The sequence below is a fragment of the Chiloscyllium plagiosum genome, unplaced genomic scaffold, assembly GCF_037043375.1.
Source record: "Chiloscyllium plagiosum isolate Xiang-an unplaced genomic scaffold, Cpla_swu_hap1 HiC_scaffold_23, whole genome shotgun sequence".
Taxonomy (NCBI): Eukaryota; Metazoa; Chordata; class Chondrichthyes; order Orectolobiformes; family Hemiscylliidae; genus Chiloscyllium; species Chiloscyllium plagiosum.
The window spans coordinates 43965726-43985493 of NW_028270161.1; the positions used below are offsets into that span (position 1 = coordinate 43965726).

Genomic DNA, 19768 nt, shown 5'->3' on the forward strand with positions numbered 1-19768 from the left:
CATTTTTTAATACTATGTGCATTCAGATACAAAGCCTATAGTTCGAATGATTTGTTATTTTTAATCTCTAGCCTTATTAGTTAATATACTTTTAGATTTGTACTCTCTACCCTCTTCTATCGCATTCTGTTTTCCAGTTCCTGCATAGGGAACTTGCAGATGATAGTGTTCCCATGTTTCTGCTGCCCTTGTCCCTCCAGCTCATTGCTCTGAATTATTCTGCCAAAATAACATTTACAACTTGCTGCAGTATAGTTTGTCTATGGTACATATTGTTGACACCACATAAATAAGGTAGAAGAGCTGGCCACATGGTCTTTGGAGGCATTTCAATATTCAATAATATCGTGGCTGATCTGATTATGGTTTCAACTGTATCTCACATCAATACACTTTGACATCATTGCTAGTCAACAACCAATTGATCTCTCTAGATAATATTCAATGGACTATTAATACTATTGTCTAGGGTAGAGAATACCACAGACACACATATCTCTAAGAAAGAAAATCCTCATTTCAGTGTCAAATGTGGGACACCTTACTTCTAAACTGTCTCCCTCCAGTTTTAAATTGTTTAAGTCGATGGGTGAGAGTTCAAGCATGCAGACTTTTTTGTCCTGAATAGCATCAAGCCTAGATTAGATTAGATTAGATTACATTACATTACAGTGTGGAAACAGGCCCTTCGGCCCAACAAGTCCACACCGACCCGCCGAAGCGAAACCCACCCATACCCCTACATTTACCCCTTACCTAACACTACGGGCAATTTAGCATGGCCAATTCACCTGACCCTGCACATCTTTTGGACTGTGGGAGGAAACCGGAGCACCCGGAGGAAACCCACGCAGACACGGGGAGAACGTGCAAACTCCACACAGTCAGTCGCCTGAGGCGGGAATTGAACCCGGGTCTCAGGCGCTGTGAGGCAGCAGTGCTAACCACTGTGCCCCGTGCCGTCTCTTATTGTTGAAGCTGTATTCATCAAGACAAATGAAGAGCATTCTGTCCTTGTCCTGACCTGTACTTTGTAGATGATAAGTAGACTTTGGAGTGAGTACTATAGATGTGAATTACTGACATGTACTATTGACATAGTTTTGTAACCACAGCATTGGTATGACTGGTCCAGTTCAGTTTCTGGTCAATGCTAATCCCAGAGAGTTGATAGTGATCTACATATCCAATCAATATTTAAAATATTTTTAAAATTATATTCTATTGTCCTAAGAACTCTCCTAAGACAATAACTTACCTTAGCAAATGAGCAAGAAGTTATTTCTGAAACTGTAGTCAGACAGGAATCCTCTGCATTATTAAGCTGAGATGCATGAATTCGACCTAAAAGAAACAGGACAAAGAAAAAATAACTCATTTTTTCTAATGAATTCAATTCAATGCATTAAGTGTTTTAAAACAGATGAAAGCATGAGGGATTCAACTCTCATCTTATAGCAAATTAGAATTTCACTTACGCTCAATTCTGACTGGCATTTCTGGAGAGAGATTGCTTTGATTAAACTGCCCACAGAGGCCACATAACTCCCCTTCGTAACTAGTATCAAGAGTTATCTGATGACAAAAGCAATAAAATATTAGGAATTAAAGTACAAATCAATATAAACTGTTACAGTTTTGTGAAGCTTTATGGATATACTGTAACTTCATAGAACAAAATATCTAACATATGATCAAAATTGAAACTTATTTATTTACAAGTATTTCACCTCCATGTTAACTGCCCTAATAGCGAGTCTCATAAGACTGTAAGATATAGGAGCAGAATTAGGCCATTCAATCCATTAAGACTGATCAGCCATTTGATGATGGCTGATATGTTTCTCAACCCCATTCTCCTGTCTTCTTGTATGACATTTGATCCCATTACTAACAAGAACTATCTATGTCTTAAATACACACAGTGACTTAGACTCCATAACCTTACATAGCAAAGAATTCCACAGATTCACCACACTCTGACTGAAGTAGCTCTTTCTCATCTCAATTCTAAAGATTTCTGTCTTAATTCTGAGTCTATGCCCATGGTTTCTAGTCTCTGCCACCAGTGGAAACATCTTCTCCATGTCCATCCCATCCAGGTTTCACAGTATTCTGTAGGTTTCAGTCAGTTTCCTCCTCATCCTTCTAAACTCCATCAAAAACAGACCCAAAGTCCTCAACCACTTTTCATACGACAAGTCTTGCATCCCTTGAATCATTCTTGTAAACCTGCATTAGACACTGTCCCTAGCAAGCATATCTTTCCTTAGATATGGGGACCAAAACTCCTCACAATATTTCAAATGAGGTCTTACCAGAGCCTTATACACCATCAGCAGTTCACCTTTGCTCTTGTATTCTAGCCATCTCAAAATGAATGCTGCCTTTTCATTTACCTTCATCACTGCTAATTGAATCTTCATGTTAACCTTAATAGAATCCTGAACTAGGATTCCTAAGTCCCCTTGTGTTTCTGATTTCTGAAACCTTACCCCATTTAGAAAATAGTCTACATCTCGATTCTTCCTCCCAAAATGCATAACCTCACACTTTCCCACATTGTACACTGTCACCTCTTTGCCCACTCTTCAAGCCTGTCCAGGTCCTTCTGCAACCTGCCTGCTTCCTCGACACATTCTGTCCCTCCACCTATCATTGTCATCTGTAAACCTAGCAACAATCCCCTCAGTTCCTTCATCCAGATCATTCAATTATAATGTAAATAGTTGTAGTCCCTTCTCAGAATAGCAGCCAGTGACCCCTATGGGTGCCATTCTGAGAAGGTCCCCTTTATCTCTACACTCTGCCTTCTGTCAGTTAGCCAATCTTCTATCCATCTCTTGCCCCTAACACCATGGGCTCTTATCTTATTTAGCAGCTTTCTGTGTGGCACCTTGTCAAAGGCTTTCTGGAAATCCAAATGGATCATTGCCACTGGCTCTCCTTTGTCTAACTTGCTCGCTACTTCTCAAAGGATCCTCACAGAGTCGTCAGGCATGACCGCCCTTAGATGAAGCCATATTGACTCAGCCCTTTTTTTATCATGCATTTCCACATACTCTGCAATCTCACTGTTAATAATAGACTCTAAAGTCTTACCAATGACCGAGGTCAGGCGAACCGGCCTATTATTTTCCGACATCTGCCTCCCTCCCTTCTTTAGGAGAATGGAAAATACTTTTTCAAATAGCACACATGGCACTACAGTTTTCAACTACCCTGAACTTTTGAGCCAATCTTAAAGTTGGAGAAAAACTGAAGCATTCCTGTCATATGACAAGGACAATCCTGTTGCACACAACCAGATCAAACCTGAGACTATAGCCTGAATTTTGAACAACCAATTAGCTGTGAAGACAGTTTCAATCTATATCACAACTTTTAAAGAATTCTAAGATATGTTGGTTCCAGGACTTAATATCAGAGTTAACTCCACTGTTTCTGTGCCCTTTTGTTGAGAATTCTGTTGGAAATGTCATATTTGTGGTAAAAATTCCAACTGACTGATTAGACAGACGTTATGAAGTATCGAACAAGTGGATATCCTCTTTGATAAATAAATGGCAAGAAATAGAGAATGTAAAAATTATCTTTTTGAAAAATAACATTGAAACCACTCCTTTTCTCTTCATTAATATTCCTTATTTCTTCAGTTACACACTAATTATGAATATTATCATGTAATTTTCAGTACAACTAACTGAAAGTGAACAAAAAAGTATCATGACATTAACAAACAACTTCAGTAATGAAACTAACGTCTTAGTATGAAATGTATGACTTCTCATTTTTATTTCTGTATATAGAATCAAGCTTTTCATTGCAATTTTGGGACAACACAGATGACAGTACACTGAGAGACTACAGATGGACTACTTAGCCAATTTCTTTTAATTGGCCAAACCTGATTGATATCTTGGACAATGCACAAATGAAATTCTAACATATTTCCAAAACATTGCATATTTGATGCATAAAAGAATAACATGAAACAAAACCATGAATCTATTTGCAAGCGGATTGCCACAGTGCTCTTTATGCAGCATAGAGGTATGTCTTCATCAAAAGTGAGTTGAATGTAAATACTCCATTTTGGGGTGGAGTCAAATAACATTGGATCTGCAGTGTGGAAGACCAAAAACTATCTCTACAAAACCAACAACTAAAGCATGTAGGTTAGTAAAGGGACATGACTGCAAGCAAGGTACAGATCTATTAAGTGACATACGTTGAAATGCTGATCCTCAGGGATAATGTAGCTGTAAATTGTTAAGATTAACATTGGATTTCAGGGTGAGCTCATTAACAGGCTTCTCCCTCTTCTGTCCCAATACCTCCAGCCTGTCTATGAAATTAGATTCTTCAGGGGAAATTAATAGAATTCATGTCAACTCATTGATAAAATGTTGGGAAATCCCAAAATGTGACAGAAACATTGATGTGAATGAATGAACCAGTTTTTTGCATGCTGAATATTTTTTAGTGATAAAGCATTCTGGTCATGGTGCTCTTATCCTTTGTGATTGCAGATTTTAAGACAACTGAATGTCCAAACTGATATATAATCAGAGGGGGTAACATCAGAAACAAGCTTTTGATTTTTAGAGGTACAATTGGTTTAAAAGCCTGAGTAGCCACAGGCAGTTCTTTCTGCACCCTAGCTTCGAATGCACATAAAACAAATTAAGACCAAAAGTGGTAAATTTGAAAAAAACTATCTTACCGACAGTGCATCTTTTAAGTTCCAGAGAATAAATATGGTGCCTTTCCTGTTTGAAAACCTCACATAAATTCCATGTGATTGTATACGGACTAACTTGTCATCATATGGCAACGTTACGCTATAAAACAAAGAAAATCAATAAAAAGACATATTGAAATAAGTTCTGATGGGAAACATTGAGTGGCAAGGTGGCACAGTGGTCAGCACTGCTGCCTCACAGTGCCAGAGACCTGGGTTCAATTCCCACCTCAGGCAACTGTCTTCGTGGGTTTCCTCTGGGTGCTCAGGTTTCCTCCCATTTTCCAAAAATGTGCAGGTTAGGTGAGTTGGCCATGCTAAATTGCCCGTAGTGTTAGGTGTAAATGTAGGGAAATGGGTCTGGGCGGGTTGCTCTTCAGAGGGTCGGTATGGACTTGTTGGGCTGAAGGCCCTGTTTCCACACTGTAAGTAATCTAATCTAAAAATAGTTTTGAAATGTTCCTCTAAGACATGCAAAAGGAATTAACATTTTAGAAAATGGTTAACCTATTAACTAGCATATAGAAAATGGTAACATATCCACATCTGAGTCACACGTTTATGGAGTCAAATGTCACTCTGAAAACTTGGCTCGAATTCCAATGCAATACACAAGTAATGATGCCCGTCATAGGTGCAGTGTTTCAATTGAGATGGTGAACCAAGGCCACATCTACCCCAAAGATTGATGTAAAAGATTTTGATCAATCTTAGCAGGATGCTAGTCAATGATGAGGTCTACACACAACTGCCTTAGCTCATGACACATAATTGCCAAACAAAATGCCCTATTACTGACACTCAAGACATCCAGGTAGGGAATTTCTTTGATACTGAACCCATTCAGATTCCTCATCATAGTTTTGTTCTACATTTTGCATAACCACACCATGAAGCTGAACCATGATATTTGTGCCAATAACAGCTTAGGGCAAGCCACCATGAAAGGAAGAAGGACCAATAAGCACACATCAAAACCAGACAGACCTTCTGGCCTATAATAGGGCCCTGGAATAGCAACATCACCAGTGACTGAACCTACACACCATTATAATATTTAGTTCTTTCAATGATCAATTGAATACCTACTGCCACTGAGGAATCCCAAATATCCATTTCAAAAGGTGTTCACCTTCCTGCATGCTGCAAGTTTAGGAATATAATGTGCAGCACTGAAACCCAACAGGTGAATAGTAAAATGAAACACTCACTCCAACATCAGAAGGCACTTCATCTACCACTGTCTGCACTAATCCTATAATGCACTGGGGTAACAAGCCAGTCTTTCTGGAAAGATGCAATTTTTTTTTCCAAAAGTATATATGCAGCTATTATGACACTGACAAAAATCAATCTTTTATCATGACATGATCTTGTCAATAAAAATAATTCAGTACCAATAAAGACCATTTTTTCCAGGCTAACAATAACTTTCTTAATCACAAGGTTAGATGAGAACACAAGACAGTTTACTTGTTCCAAATAGTTGGCTTCCTTTGGGCTGATGAAGAGAATACTTTACATTTGTGTTTTTTAATGGTGCGATCTGAAGGTGTGAATGGTCATTTATGTTCTACAAAATGGTTATTGAACCCAAGCTAAAAGTCAAACAAATGCAAATGCTGTAAATTAGGAACAAAAACAGAAGTTGCTGGGAAAGCTCAGCAGGTTTGGAAGCATCTTGAAGACAAATCAAAGTTAACATTTCGGGCCGAGTGACCCTTCCTGAAGAAATGTTAACCAAAAGCGTTAACTCTGATTTCTCTTCATAAATGCTGCCAGACCTGCTGAGCTTTTACAGCAATTTCTGGTTTTGTTGTTGTTGGTCCTTCTCTCATGCTTTTGCTTCTGGTGGGGTGTGACGCTTGGGTCTAAGTCTCTTCCTAGACAGATTTGCCATTGGCATCATACTATATGGAGGAAGACAACAGGCTGGACTGTGCTGCTGCACTGAGGTGGCAGCATCTAGCAGATCATCATTTAGCCATCTCACTAAACATTTAACTGATGTCCCTATTGACAAACAGGATGACTGGTTACTATCAGAAGTTAAAAGGCCTGAGAATTGGAGCCTACATTCCAGACAGCATAACTTAGAAGCCAATACACAGAGTGTTGTGTATTCTGAATGGACATCACCGAACCTTCCCTTGGGGCAGTGATCTATGTGTTTATTAAGATGGAATCACCTGAAACTGGAAGCTACTATAGATGCTCTTATGCCTATGGAATTTCTTACTAAGACTGGCCACTCATTCCTGAAGAAGGGCTTATGCCTGAAACGTTGATTCTCCAGTTCCCTGGATGCTGCCTGACCTGCTGCGCTTTTCCAGCAACACATTTTCAGTTCTGATCTCCAGCATCTCCAGACCTCACTTTCTCCCCACTCATTCTACAGACAAAAAGGTTGACACATTTTACCAACTGATGAGTCAGGGGGCATTTTTTGAAGGTTTCATTCATCTATTTTATATCATTGAAAATATAAATTTTCATACCAGGACTTCACTAGATATCTCCATTTTCTGCTCCTCTGGCAGAGATTCGTTAAAAATGTCACATTAAAACTCACAGGACATCATATGTCAAGTTGGTTTACATCAGTTTACTCAGCATTTTCACTGTTGCTCTCCCTGATTGTGTTATAATTGTCAGTGGAAACTTGCTATCAAAAGTTGAATCAAATTTCCAAATAGCTAAGTAAATTATTCACATATTACAAGGAATTTATATCAATGACTCCACCAAAGAATATGCAGTCGGGCTAATTCATAAAACTCTGTGCAAACAACTCTACAAACTAAAGGCTGGAACAATGCATCTCATATCAGCATTAATCTGGTATGACTCATTATGTGGTATTTCAGGGCTATAATTTGACACTTAAAATTACATATTTTTAAAAATCATCAAAGTAGAACTTACTTTTTATTGTCAATGTTGATTATCCCATCTTGTACAACAATCACGGTACCTTCAATTGCTATGAAAATATGATTCAACTCGCCAGAAGTTTCTCGACGAACTTGTACATTCAAAATGCTTGGGTCTTTGCAAGAGAAGCTCATAGCAAAATAGCAAGTTGATACAAAATGGTAGAACTGATTATCAAATGTCCTGAAAGCTCCCTTTCCCCATGTTGCACAGGTGCCTGAAAGAAATGCACTACAGTAAATTTCTGTTGTTTCTGTGTTATGTTGCCATTCAACACAACATAGTATTTAGATATACAAGTATCACAATCTAAAGACAAATATATACTCACTGAAACTTGTCCTTGATACTGAAATACTTAATATATTGTCCAGATTTGGTGTAGAGATCCATTCTAATTCAAAATGTACAATCAGAGTTAGAAACCAATGGAAACATAACTTATTTTAGAATTAAAACTAATATTTCTACTGACATGAAAGGATATTCACATTGTGCTACTTGCTTTCATAGATTTTTATGTTAACCAAGTTGAGGGCTGGTTCTAATCAACACTCTGCACGTCAAAACACAACCTCTTTTAGATTTTTTGAAAAGATTTGTAGCACGGGATATGGACGAGGCAGTAGAATCATTCAGCAAGCCAATGTGTTTTTCTGCAAACGTTTCATTGCCTCGCCAGGTGACGTCGTCAGTGCATCTTCCATAAAGATTTGGTGATCTGTCCTGCCTGGTACTTGTGTGTCTCTGTTTTTTTTCATACTTCTGGTTCTGTATCTGAGTGGTTTGTATATGGGGTCCAGTTCAATGTGTTTATTGATTGAGTTCTGGTTAGAGTGCCAGGCTTCAAGGAATTCTCTCATGTGTCTCTGTTTTGCCTGTTCTAGGATGGCTACATTGTCCCGGTTGCATTTGTTCATTCATTGTCCGCATGGTTGGAAATGAGAGAATACTGGTCATGTCTGGCAGTAGCGAGCTGATGTTGTGCACTCGTATAGTCAGTTTTCTTCCTGTTTATCCTATGTAGTATTTTTCACAGTCCTTGCAGGGTATGTTGTAGATAGTGTTCATCCTATTGGATGTATGTATCGGTTCTTTAAATTTTGTGAAGAGCTGGTGAAAGATATTTACTGGTGTGGGGCCACTAAGATTCCGAGGGGTCTGAGTAGTCATTTCTGACATGTCTTTGATGTACAGTATGGTCACTATCGTGTCTGGTCATGTAATGTTTTCTTCTTTAGGTGTGTTGAGCAAAGAATTAGTACTATATAAACTCAGTTTATGAAGGCATCTTTCATCCCAGGCGGTGAATATTTACACAATAAGTTGGGTTTATGATAAACAATTTGCACCCACTGATGGTCCATTGAGATATTTACACAAGGTCCTCAGTATGTTCAACTGAAAATCTATAGAGTAGTTATTGTAGCTTGTATCTAAAATTTGGATAACTGGTTGGAATACAGGAAAACTAAAGTGTGTATCTTTTAAAAGATAGTTCTAGAATAAGCCAAAAGTGAAGAGCTTTTGATTGTTAGTTAGCTACATTGCACATTTACATAAAGCAATATTTGGATGCAGCACTTTAATAAGCATTGCTTTTAGTATTAATGCAATAAATATAGTGCTGGATATCTGTGAGGTGTTCAGTCAGTTGAAGTTTGAGGGCCACAGGTAGCATCAATAGGTTCGTGGACAGCTAGATGTACTTTAAGGTGCAGAAATTCAGTTGCTATTTTGAGAAATTGGGTAAGTGTGTTTGAGATGAATAAATAAAGATAGTTTTTTTGTTGGGGCAAATAATTAACTGCATTACACTTCTTGCATTGTAATCAATATACTGACCAATAAATATTTGATTAGATTACTTACAGTGTGGAAACAGGCCCTCCGGCCCAACAAGTCCACACCAACCCTCCGAAGAGCAACCCACCCAGACCCTTTCCCCTACATTTACCCCTTCACATAACACTACAGGCAATTTAGCATGACCAATTCACCTAACCTGCACATTTTTGCACTGTGGGAGGAAACCCATGCAGACACAGGGAGAATGTGCAAACTCCACACAGACAGTTGCATGAGGCGGGAGTTGAACCCAGGTCTCTGGTGCTGTGAGGAAGCAGTGCTAACCATTGTGCCACCGTGCTGTCCATTTCTGCTTAAAAATCTGAACTTTGAAGGTGGGAATTGAATCTTAGTTGGCATAGAAGACTAATGTGCAGGGAGTGAACTTCAGGTTTGATCGAAAAGTGTGGTGCAGGAAAAGCACAGCAGGTCAGACAGCATCCGAGGACAAAGAGAATTGACGTTTTGGGCATAAGCCCTTCATCAGGTTCATTTAGGCTTAATCCCTCAATTATCTCAGACATCACACTTAAACATTGAACCATGCAAAAGGATATCATCCATAAGAGTTTGAGGGTTGTTAATTGCCAGAGATAAGAAATGAAGCAAGTAACAAAATGTAAATCACCTGCTTCAAAAAGCAATGGAAAACATCCTGATTCACATTTCAATTGGGAAATTATGCAATTGGACCTAAAGAGAGACAACAAGGAAATCAAATGTTCCTGATCCAAGTAGGTGACAAGGTAACTTGCAGCATCAGGGGCCCAGGTTTGATTCCAGTCTTGAGTTTGCACATTCTCCCTACGTCTGTGTGGGTTTCCTCCTACAGTCCAAAGATGTCCAGGTTAGATGGATTGGCCGTGCTGAAATTGTCTGCAGTGTTCAGGGATGTGTAAGGCTAGGTGGGTTAATCATGGTAAATATAGGTTATGGGATACGGTAAGAGGCTGGGTCTGGGTGGGATGCTGTTCGGATGAGCAGCGCAAACTCAATGGGCTGAATGGCCTCCCTCTGTAGTGTCGGGGCTCTGGGTGAATTTATTTTTTAGCACTGCTGTGTAAATGAAAACTGATTACACATAGAAAACTGAAAACTCATTTAAAAATGCCTGCTTTAAACTTGATCTATCAACTCTGCATATCTACAAAAATAAATACTTAAAATGATGCTTCACTGTGCGAAGCAATCTAGTGAAATTAGCATAAATAAAGGCACAAATGCTGCGCTGAACCTATAACATAGCACAGATCTCGAAATGTTTTAAATGAAAAGGGAGACAAAATAATAGAAACAAACGGTAAAGTAGCAGATATTTAGAGTTGCAAAGTGGGGGTAATAACTGCCATAGTTTGAGGCATTGGAAAATAATGGGCTTGAGCAGAAGCTGGTGTTGTGAATCTTGACTTGCTAACTTACCAACCATATTAGGTCTTGCAGATAAACCTGAAAAGTTTTAAAAAGAGAACAATCTTCAACATTTATATAAACTGGCATTAATAAGGTATTACCAATCATGCTAGTGATAACTTTAATATGTATACAATTAACAAAACGATTAATAAAAATTCAGATAAATCATCCTCTTAAAGTAACTATAAGTAGTTACCTATATTGATATGAACTGTGCTCATATTAGTTATAGGTAAAGAACCAAGATTAAGTTATTGATCATTTTAATAAGTTACCATATTAAGATACATTTGGTTCACTGGAACAAGAGTATTTGTAAACCATTACTGATCCTGATGAAAATGTTCTGAAAATGGGTTACAAAGTCCATAAATGTGCCCACAAAATTCTTAGTTGTTTGACAATTAACTAAACATAAAACCAAGCAATAGTGCAGGTCACTGCTGATGTTTTCATCCTTGTGATGCACCTTGCTAGTGAACCTGGGAGGCATTGATTGTTGGTATGCCAAGGTGCCCGTCACTGAGGTCCTCTCCTGCCTTCCACAAGCTGGCATCTCTGACACTTGCCAAGGTGTCTGATTTTTCCTGTGAGCAGAGTATAGGGAGGTGGCACTGTTGAAATGATTTGTGTTCAGAGAAGTGTTTAACAACATTCATTTGCTCAGAGTGACTGCCAGGTAAGAATGAAATAACTCAAAAGGGTTTGGGTCTTTGTGAATCGACTGCACAATTACAGTGGTGAAGTGCCTATAGAGAGGGTAATGTGTGAATCTGAAAGCTGTGCTGGCCTGAGGCATGCTGTGCAGGAGAATTTGCAAAAGTCCACATACATGGTTTGGCACCTGACACTGCTCAGCTGACATTGCAATTTATATGAATTTTCAACAGGCCCTAAGGCGGCTCATAATAGATTTTCTTTTACTCATTGAGAAGATGTTGGCTTTACTGACTGCATCAGCATTTATTACCCATCCATAATTGCCTTTAAGAAGGTGGTAGTGAACTGTTTTCATGACCCACTGCAGTCTATTTTGTGTCAGTAGATACACAATGCCATTAAGGAGTGAGTTCCAGGACGTTGATCCAGAGACAGTGAAGGAACTATTACATATTTCCAAGTCAGGATGGCTTGGAGTAGAACTTTTAAGTGGCGGCATACCTAGTCCTTTGAGATAGTAGTGATCATGGGTGTGAAAGTGCTGTAAAAGGAACCTTGGTTCCTTTTGTTAGTGGTGGGAGTGAGCTCTTGTGGACATGGTGCCATAGACGTGTGTCACTTTGTCCTGAATGGTGTCAAGCTTCTTGAGTATTATTGGAGCTGCATTCGTCCAGGCAAGTGGGATGTATTATATCACACTCCTGACTTGTGCCTTGTTGATGGCACAATCTGATACGTCTTGCAGCGTCCACCTTAACAGGGTTGTATGGATCACGGTGAGACGCTGCAAGACGTGTCAGATTGTGGACATAGATACTACTATTACGCGTGGGAACACCTCCCACCTTGTACATGGCAGGTACTCATGTGACTCAGCCAACGTTGTCTATCTTATACGTTGCAGGCAAGGATGCCCGGAGGCATGGTACATTGGGGAAACCGATCAAAGTCTACGACAACGGATGAATGGGCACCGCACAACAATCAACAGACAGGAGGGTTCCCTCCCAGTTGGGGAGCACTTCAGTGGTCCAGGACATTCAGCCTCGGACCTTCGGGTGACCATCCTCCAAGGTGGACTTCGGGATAGGCAGCAGAGGAAAGTGGCCAAGCAGAGGCTGATAGCTAAGTTCGGTACCCATAGGGAGGGCCTCAACCGGGACCTTGGGTTCATGTCACATTACAGGTGATCACCATTGCACTACACACACACACAGATATTCCTACACACACACACTGTCACATACATACGGACACAGATACACACAGACGCGCACACAGACACCCACTCACACCCTTATAGACACACACACTCCCACACTCACACATGCACCCCCTCACAGACTTAAGACACTCTGCACTCACTACATACACACACACACACACACACTTTCTCACACTCACAACCCCCACCCCAGACAGACACACAGACAGACAGACAAAGACCCACATGCACACATATATTTTGTGGGCTGAATTTGTACTTGCAGAGTTACATTGCACTTTGCTCAAAAACTGCATACATTCATGTAGAACTCTGAGCTCAAAAACTGCATGAATTTATGTAAAACTCTATTATCTCACTTTTTAGATTAGAATCGATCTAAACATCAGGTCATAGACAGAGAACACAGGGGGCTAACACCTTCAACATATTGTCTAGCTATCACCATTGTTAACAGCTAACCTGAGAATGCAACTTTAAAAAAAAGGTTTTGTGGCGAAAGAAGTGAAACTATCATGTATTCTAATAGATGAAAGGCTTAAAAGACAATCGATTTTTCAATGTATAATTTCAGTTACATCACACTGCAAATTTTTGCTATAAATTCTGTGTTACAATCGAGCCCTCCACTATCACCTGATGAAGGAGCGTCGCTCTGAAAGCTAGTGTGCTTCCAATTAAACCTGTTGGACTGTAACCTGGTGTTGTGTGATTTTTAACTTTGTACACCCCAGTCCAACACCAGCATCTCCAAATCATGTGTAATAATATATGTTTATTATTTTACTATGTGGAAATAAACAAATTTATTATTTTCCTGTGGCATCATTTAAAAAAAATGCTACAAAGAGAAAGCTAAGAATGGAAACAATACTGGTGGCTTATTTAATATGTTCCACTGAATTATATTTAAAAGCTATTAAAAGTACTAATAATTCAAAAACTGCTGCTAAAATATTAGAAGAAAATCAAAATGATACACCTTACATAAGAAAATAATGATAATTGTAGACACTAAAGGTTAAATTTCTCATTATTCTGCTGTTGAAATCTAATTACTGGACACAAAAATGTCATTTCTCTTTGACAAAATAGTAAAATTATGCAAACTGGTAATTTGAACTTTGAAGTATCTAGCTTTTTCTGTTAAAGAAGGAAGAATAATTTTGATAAGGTCAAAACTTGCAAATATCATCTATGCTGAGAATGATAAATGCTGGCAAGTTATAAATTGCTTATGATCACCGAATTCTTTGAAAATCATATTACTTTCATAAACATGTAAAAAAAAACTTACTTGTAAAATAGGTGAATGCATACCCATGTAAACACTTTCTAAACTAATAAAGGTATTAATTTTGTATTTCTACTGTAGCTGTTTTACAACATAGCATTTGGCGAAAGAACTTACCTTCAAAAAGGGTCAAAGCCCAGAAAACCCAAATTAGTGAGTGCCCCATTGTATCAGTTAGAGCCTGAGCAGCAACATTGAGCCTTCTGCGGACAGTATCCTCATTGTAGTCTTTTATAGCTGAATTGCACCCAAGGTATTTGCATAGAATGAGAAAGTTAAATAAGACATGGTGAAATCAGTGCATACTTTTATGTCATGTGTGCATGAATATGTAAAATTGTAGAATCCCTACAATGCAGAAAGTGGCTATTTGGCCCATCAAGTCTGCACCAACCTTCCAAAGAGCATCCCACCTAGACCCATGTCCCTACCAATATCCTTAATCCAACATGTGATTTTTACCATGGCTAACCCACCCTACCTGCACATCCCTGGACACTATGGCACAATTTTTTGCATGGCCAATCCACCTGACCAGCACATCTTTGGACTGTGATAAGAAAGCGGAACACCCCCATGCAGTTATGGGAGAATGTGCAAACTCCATACAGACGGTTGCCCAAGGCTGGAATCAAACCAGAGTCCCTAGTGCTGTGAGGCAGCAGTACCACCATGACACCGTGACACATTCTTGAAGGAAGGTTTAAAACTTTGAAATTACCTTCTATCAGAAAGAAAATATTGAGCACTTGCCATTTCTTAGTGTTGAAAATAGCATGATGCCCGAAGTGCTTTCAGGGTCAACAACCAAACAGCATGTAGAGGAGGGCAATAACAAGATTTGAGGATATGATCCATCGTATTAAAGATTGGTTTTGAGGTAGCAGGACCAATCAAAAAAGGTAGGAACAGGAATAAACTTTTTGAGCCGGGCCGACCATTCTAAACCACAACTGGTCATCTTCTCAATGCCACTTTCACACATTATCTTCATATCCATGAATGTCATTAGTCATTCTTACAGGATGTTGGTGAGGCCACACATGTGGTACTGCTTGAATTTGTTTTTGGAATTTACCTAGGGCATAGACGAAGAAATGGATGTAGTGTACTTGGATTTTCAGAAAGCTTTTGATAAGGTTGCATACAAGCGAATAGTAGGTCAACTGAGAGTGAATGAGATTGGAAGGATTATGCCAGTATAGATTGAGAAGTGGTTAATAAAAAGAAAAGAGGGAGTAAGAATAAATAGATCATTCTCAGGGTGGAATCTCTTGGTCACCTAGTATTTCTGAAAGATTTTCTGTATCTTCTTCCTCGAAGACAGACACAATGAAGTGTTTAGTTTCCCCATTATTTCCCTGTTCTCCACTACCATCTGTCCTGTCCCCATCTTTAATGGCCACCTATTTATTCTTACTAACCTTTTATCATTTCAGATGTTGATAGAAACTTTTACAGTTCCTCACTGGCTGACATTCATATTCTGTTTACCCTTTACTTGACAATTTTGATCCACATATTTAAAAAGGACACACTGGCATTGGAGGTTATCAAAAGAGACTAAAGAACAGCTGAACAAGTTAAACCATTGTTTATTAGATCTTAGAAGAATGAGAATAGAAATACTCAAGTATAGAAGATTCTGAGGGAGCTTGACAAGGTTGATGTTAAAAGATGCTTCCACAAGTAGAATCTCAAACCAAAAGACACAGTTACAGAATAATGGGACACTTATTTAAAACTAAGATGCAAAGGAATTTCTTCTCCGAGAGGATAGTGAATGTCTAAAATTCTTTACCCCCGAGAGTTGTGGAAGCTAGATCACTGAAAGCATTTAAAGAGAAATAGATAGATTTTTGATTTTGGATATGTTGAGCTGGCAAGAAAGAGGATTTGAGGCCTTGGGCAGATCATCCATGACGTTGTTGAATGGTGAAGCAGGTTTGAGGGCCAAATGCCTACTCATGTTCCCTTTTTTTAATGGCCTTATATCTCCAGAAAATGATCAATTTCGGTCTTGAAAACTCAATGATTAAGCTTTCACAGCCTTCTGGGGTGTAAAATTCCAAACGTTCACCACTCTGAGTGAACAAATGCTTCCTCATCTCAATCTTAACTGGCCTACCCCTGATCCTGAAATTATGTCCTGTGGCTCTATCGTAAACAAGCAGCGAAACATCCTATTTACATCCAGCCTGTCAGGCCTTCTAAAAAAACTTTCTACATTTAAATACACACTTCTTATTCTTCAAATCATGAGAGAATACAGAGATAGTTTTCTCATTCTCTTCTCATAAGACAATCTCACCATTGCAGGGATTAATTTGGTGAATCTCTATGGCACTCCCTGTATGGCATATATCACTTTTGTTGGATAAGGAAACCAAAACTGACCCCAATATTGCAGGTGAGGTCTCATGAAGGCTGTATACAACTGCAGTAAGATGTTTTTATTTCGTTACTGAAATCATCTTGAAACCAAAGCCAGTTTGCACTTATCTCACAATTTATGTTTCCATCTCATTTGGTATCATCAAAAGTTTGAAAATTTTACAACTGGTCTTCACATCTTAATTATTGATATAGATTGTGAACAGTTGAGTACCTAACACTGAGCTGTGCAGTATCCCACTAGTAATAGCCTTCCAACCTGAGAACAATCTATTTATTCTTACTTCCTGGTTTCTGTTATTAAATAATTTTCGATCCATATTGGTATATTCTCCACACTCACTCTAGGTTGCCACACTATTCTCTTGCTTGCGACTTTATCAAAAGCCTTCTGAAAATCAAAGTACACTACATCCATTTTAAGTAAATGTAAATTTTAAAAACTCCAACAGGTCTGTCAAACACAAGTTGTCTTTCATAACTCCATGTTGACTCTACCCAACTTTGCCATTCTTTTCTGCATGTTCAGTTTTCACATCTTTTATAATAAATTATGACATTTTCTGACTGTTGATATTAAGCTAACAATTTTCTATTCTCTCTCTTCCTCTCTTCTCTTCTTAAACAGTAGAGTTTCATCTGTTAACTTTCTTTCGATAGAACTTTTCATAACATATAGAATTATTTAAACATTTCTAAAAGGAGACTAGTCAAAAAGGAGACCAGAAGTTGAAGCTTTTTTGATATGATTTATTTATTGTCAATTTGTTACAGAATACAGTGAAAAGTGTTGTATTGTGTTGCCACTCTCTTATGCCATCTTAAAACATAGAAAAATAAAGCAAACCATAGAATATAAATGCAAAAAAAAAAGAATTTATAGTCCTTTATAGTCTTTCTTTATAGTCCTTCTTGTCAAGTGCTTTATAGTCCTTCTTGTCAAGTGCTCAGCCATGGGCTTGGAACAGTCAACCATAAGTTCTATCGTTGCACTATCAGAACAAGAGTTGCCACTCTCCAGCGTTATCTTGCCTTCACCAATATCACTGCCACCATGGGTCCTCACCAATGCAGTTGCCACCAATGCCGCTCGGTCCCACGCTGACTCAAACTTGTCTCCGTGTTGCCAAGAGTCTATTCCAGTCCCACCTTGCCAATATCTTTGTCATCAAACTCTGTACTAGGTTGACTTGATTGATGTAACATCAATCAGTACAAAGAAAATGAAAAAAGGGTTGAAATCCTTAGCGTGTCCCTGAGAAATAATATTTTAACCTGACACCACAATTGTTCAATTGGTTTCTTGAATTATCAGCAGTAATGTATACAAAGATATTAGTTTTAAATTATCAGTGTCCTGCTGTTTCCTTCCAACTAGTTCTGTCACTGGCAACTTTTCCTCTTGACAGGCAACAAGCAATTTTTGCAGATGGTTCTAGTTCTACAGTCAAAAATCTATCTCCTTTGCTCTGCCTAAAACTACTCTTTGTTAAACAAATGAGTTCATATAAATCCATGGTTGAGTCAATTGTCTCCAAGTTTGATAATTGCAAGTGATATTTTACATCTCTAATATGTGAAAATTCCCATAAGAATTTAAATTGAAGAAGGACATGAGAGATTTTTCATGCCTGACTAGGTTCATAAGCTTAAGTCCCTTTCAATAAAATGATCAACGGTTATCAATTTGGTTATTTTAAGTTTAAAACTATTTAAGTACAAGTCAGAAGATAGAATTCAATGATCTATAGTCCATACTATATATCATCCTGACAAGGTAAACACATTTGGCAAATAAATTTATTCAAACAAACATCCACAGATTGTTACCAAAAAAATAACTGTTTAGACAGTGCAAAGATATATATGACTTATATTCTAATGTCTAAAACTTAACATGAGGCAAATATTTGTAACGGACAAACAATGTTTCAACATCCCACATCAAATAGCAAATGCAAAAGAACAGATAAGATGAATACAAGTGTTTGTTCTCCCTCAATTTTAGAAAGATTCTCTATTAGCTTTAGTTTTAAGAACTATTCTATTAATTGGTGAAATAGTTGAGCTTCTGAGCATTCAAAGTGACAACAGTAATGGAACAATGCACACATATGTTTAAGATTTATCTTAAAACTGTGGCATGTCATGCACTAATAATCATTCTGTACAATATTTCTCAAACATGGCTTCTAGATTAAATGGAAATTTTTAATATACATTTTGATGTCAACAGTATATAAGCAATAAAGGCAAGTAACATCTTGTCATGTTAGCATTTAATTAATTATTGTATGATAATACTTGTGAACATTGTTTGGTAATGACTATTAGCTTTTGCATAGAAAATTAATTACATTCAGCCGGATTGTACACATCTAGCTGAAGAACCTCAGTAATATATTCTTTTAGATATAATAGAAATACTTCTGGCTACTTTAAAATGCTTGAAATGTTCCTTAGCAGTCTAACTATATGCCAATGATGGCATAATTACTCTCACAAACTCCATGTCACTTACAGTCTCCAAGATCTGCCTGTTTGCAAATTTTAACTGTGCAGTTCACAAAGTTAAGTAATTCATCTAAGTTTTTATCACATATTGTTCATTTAATTTGATTTAAACACTAATAACAGTGGTCTTCTCAACAAGATAAATTGACTGCAAGACTGCATTTCTTTGTATCCTAAATAGCTCTTTTCTTTCCATTTACTAATGAATGGGATACCTTGTTCAATTGAAAGGAAGTTTCAATTTTCTTGCATAACTGAATGCATCAATTCAAGGCAGAAACACTGAAATTTTATCCATTGTTGCTGACCAAGAATTGACAATTCAAACTATTAAGAAGATACAATGATCTGTTTGTAAAATTATAATTACTCTATACAATACTTAAAATGTTACACATTATCACACACAAGCTATTTGGTACTATTGATGAATCTTCAACTTTCACACAAAACATTCACGCCTAACTTAATTTAGCTAGTACACGGTTAAGTAGGAACTGAGGATAGGTGAAGAACATTAGAAGTTAGGAAACAGGATCACAAGTGTACCATATGGCTCCAAATATCTGTTCACTCAGAAAACAATACAATGGATATCTTAGCTCCATTCTACGCACTTTCTCCACCATCCCAATATCTTTTGTTACAAACAAATGTCCAAAAATCTGTCAATTTAAGAATATTCTCATCATCTCGCGTGCTGTCCACAGAAAGCAAGACAAATCCAATCTGGCTCAATTTT

The 19768-nt window shown here is 38.0% G+C and overlaps 1 long non-coding RNA gene across 3 annotated transcripts in view; it reads left to right on the top strand.

The window, feature by feature from the left end:
- LOC122561649 (uncharacterized) overlaps positions 1-14992 on the top strand; it is a 202372-nt gene extending 187380 nt beyond the window's left edge. For all 3 annotated transcript variants that reach the window (XR_015761155.1, XR_015761156.1, XR_015761157.1), the window contains one exon: positions 12504-14992. This is a non-coding gene — a long non-coding RNA (uncharacterized LOC122561649). The remainder of the gene's footprint in view (positions 1-12503) is intronic.
- Positions 14993-19768: the final 4776 nt, after the last annotated feature.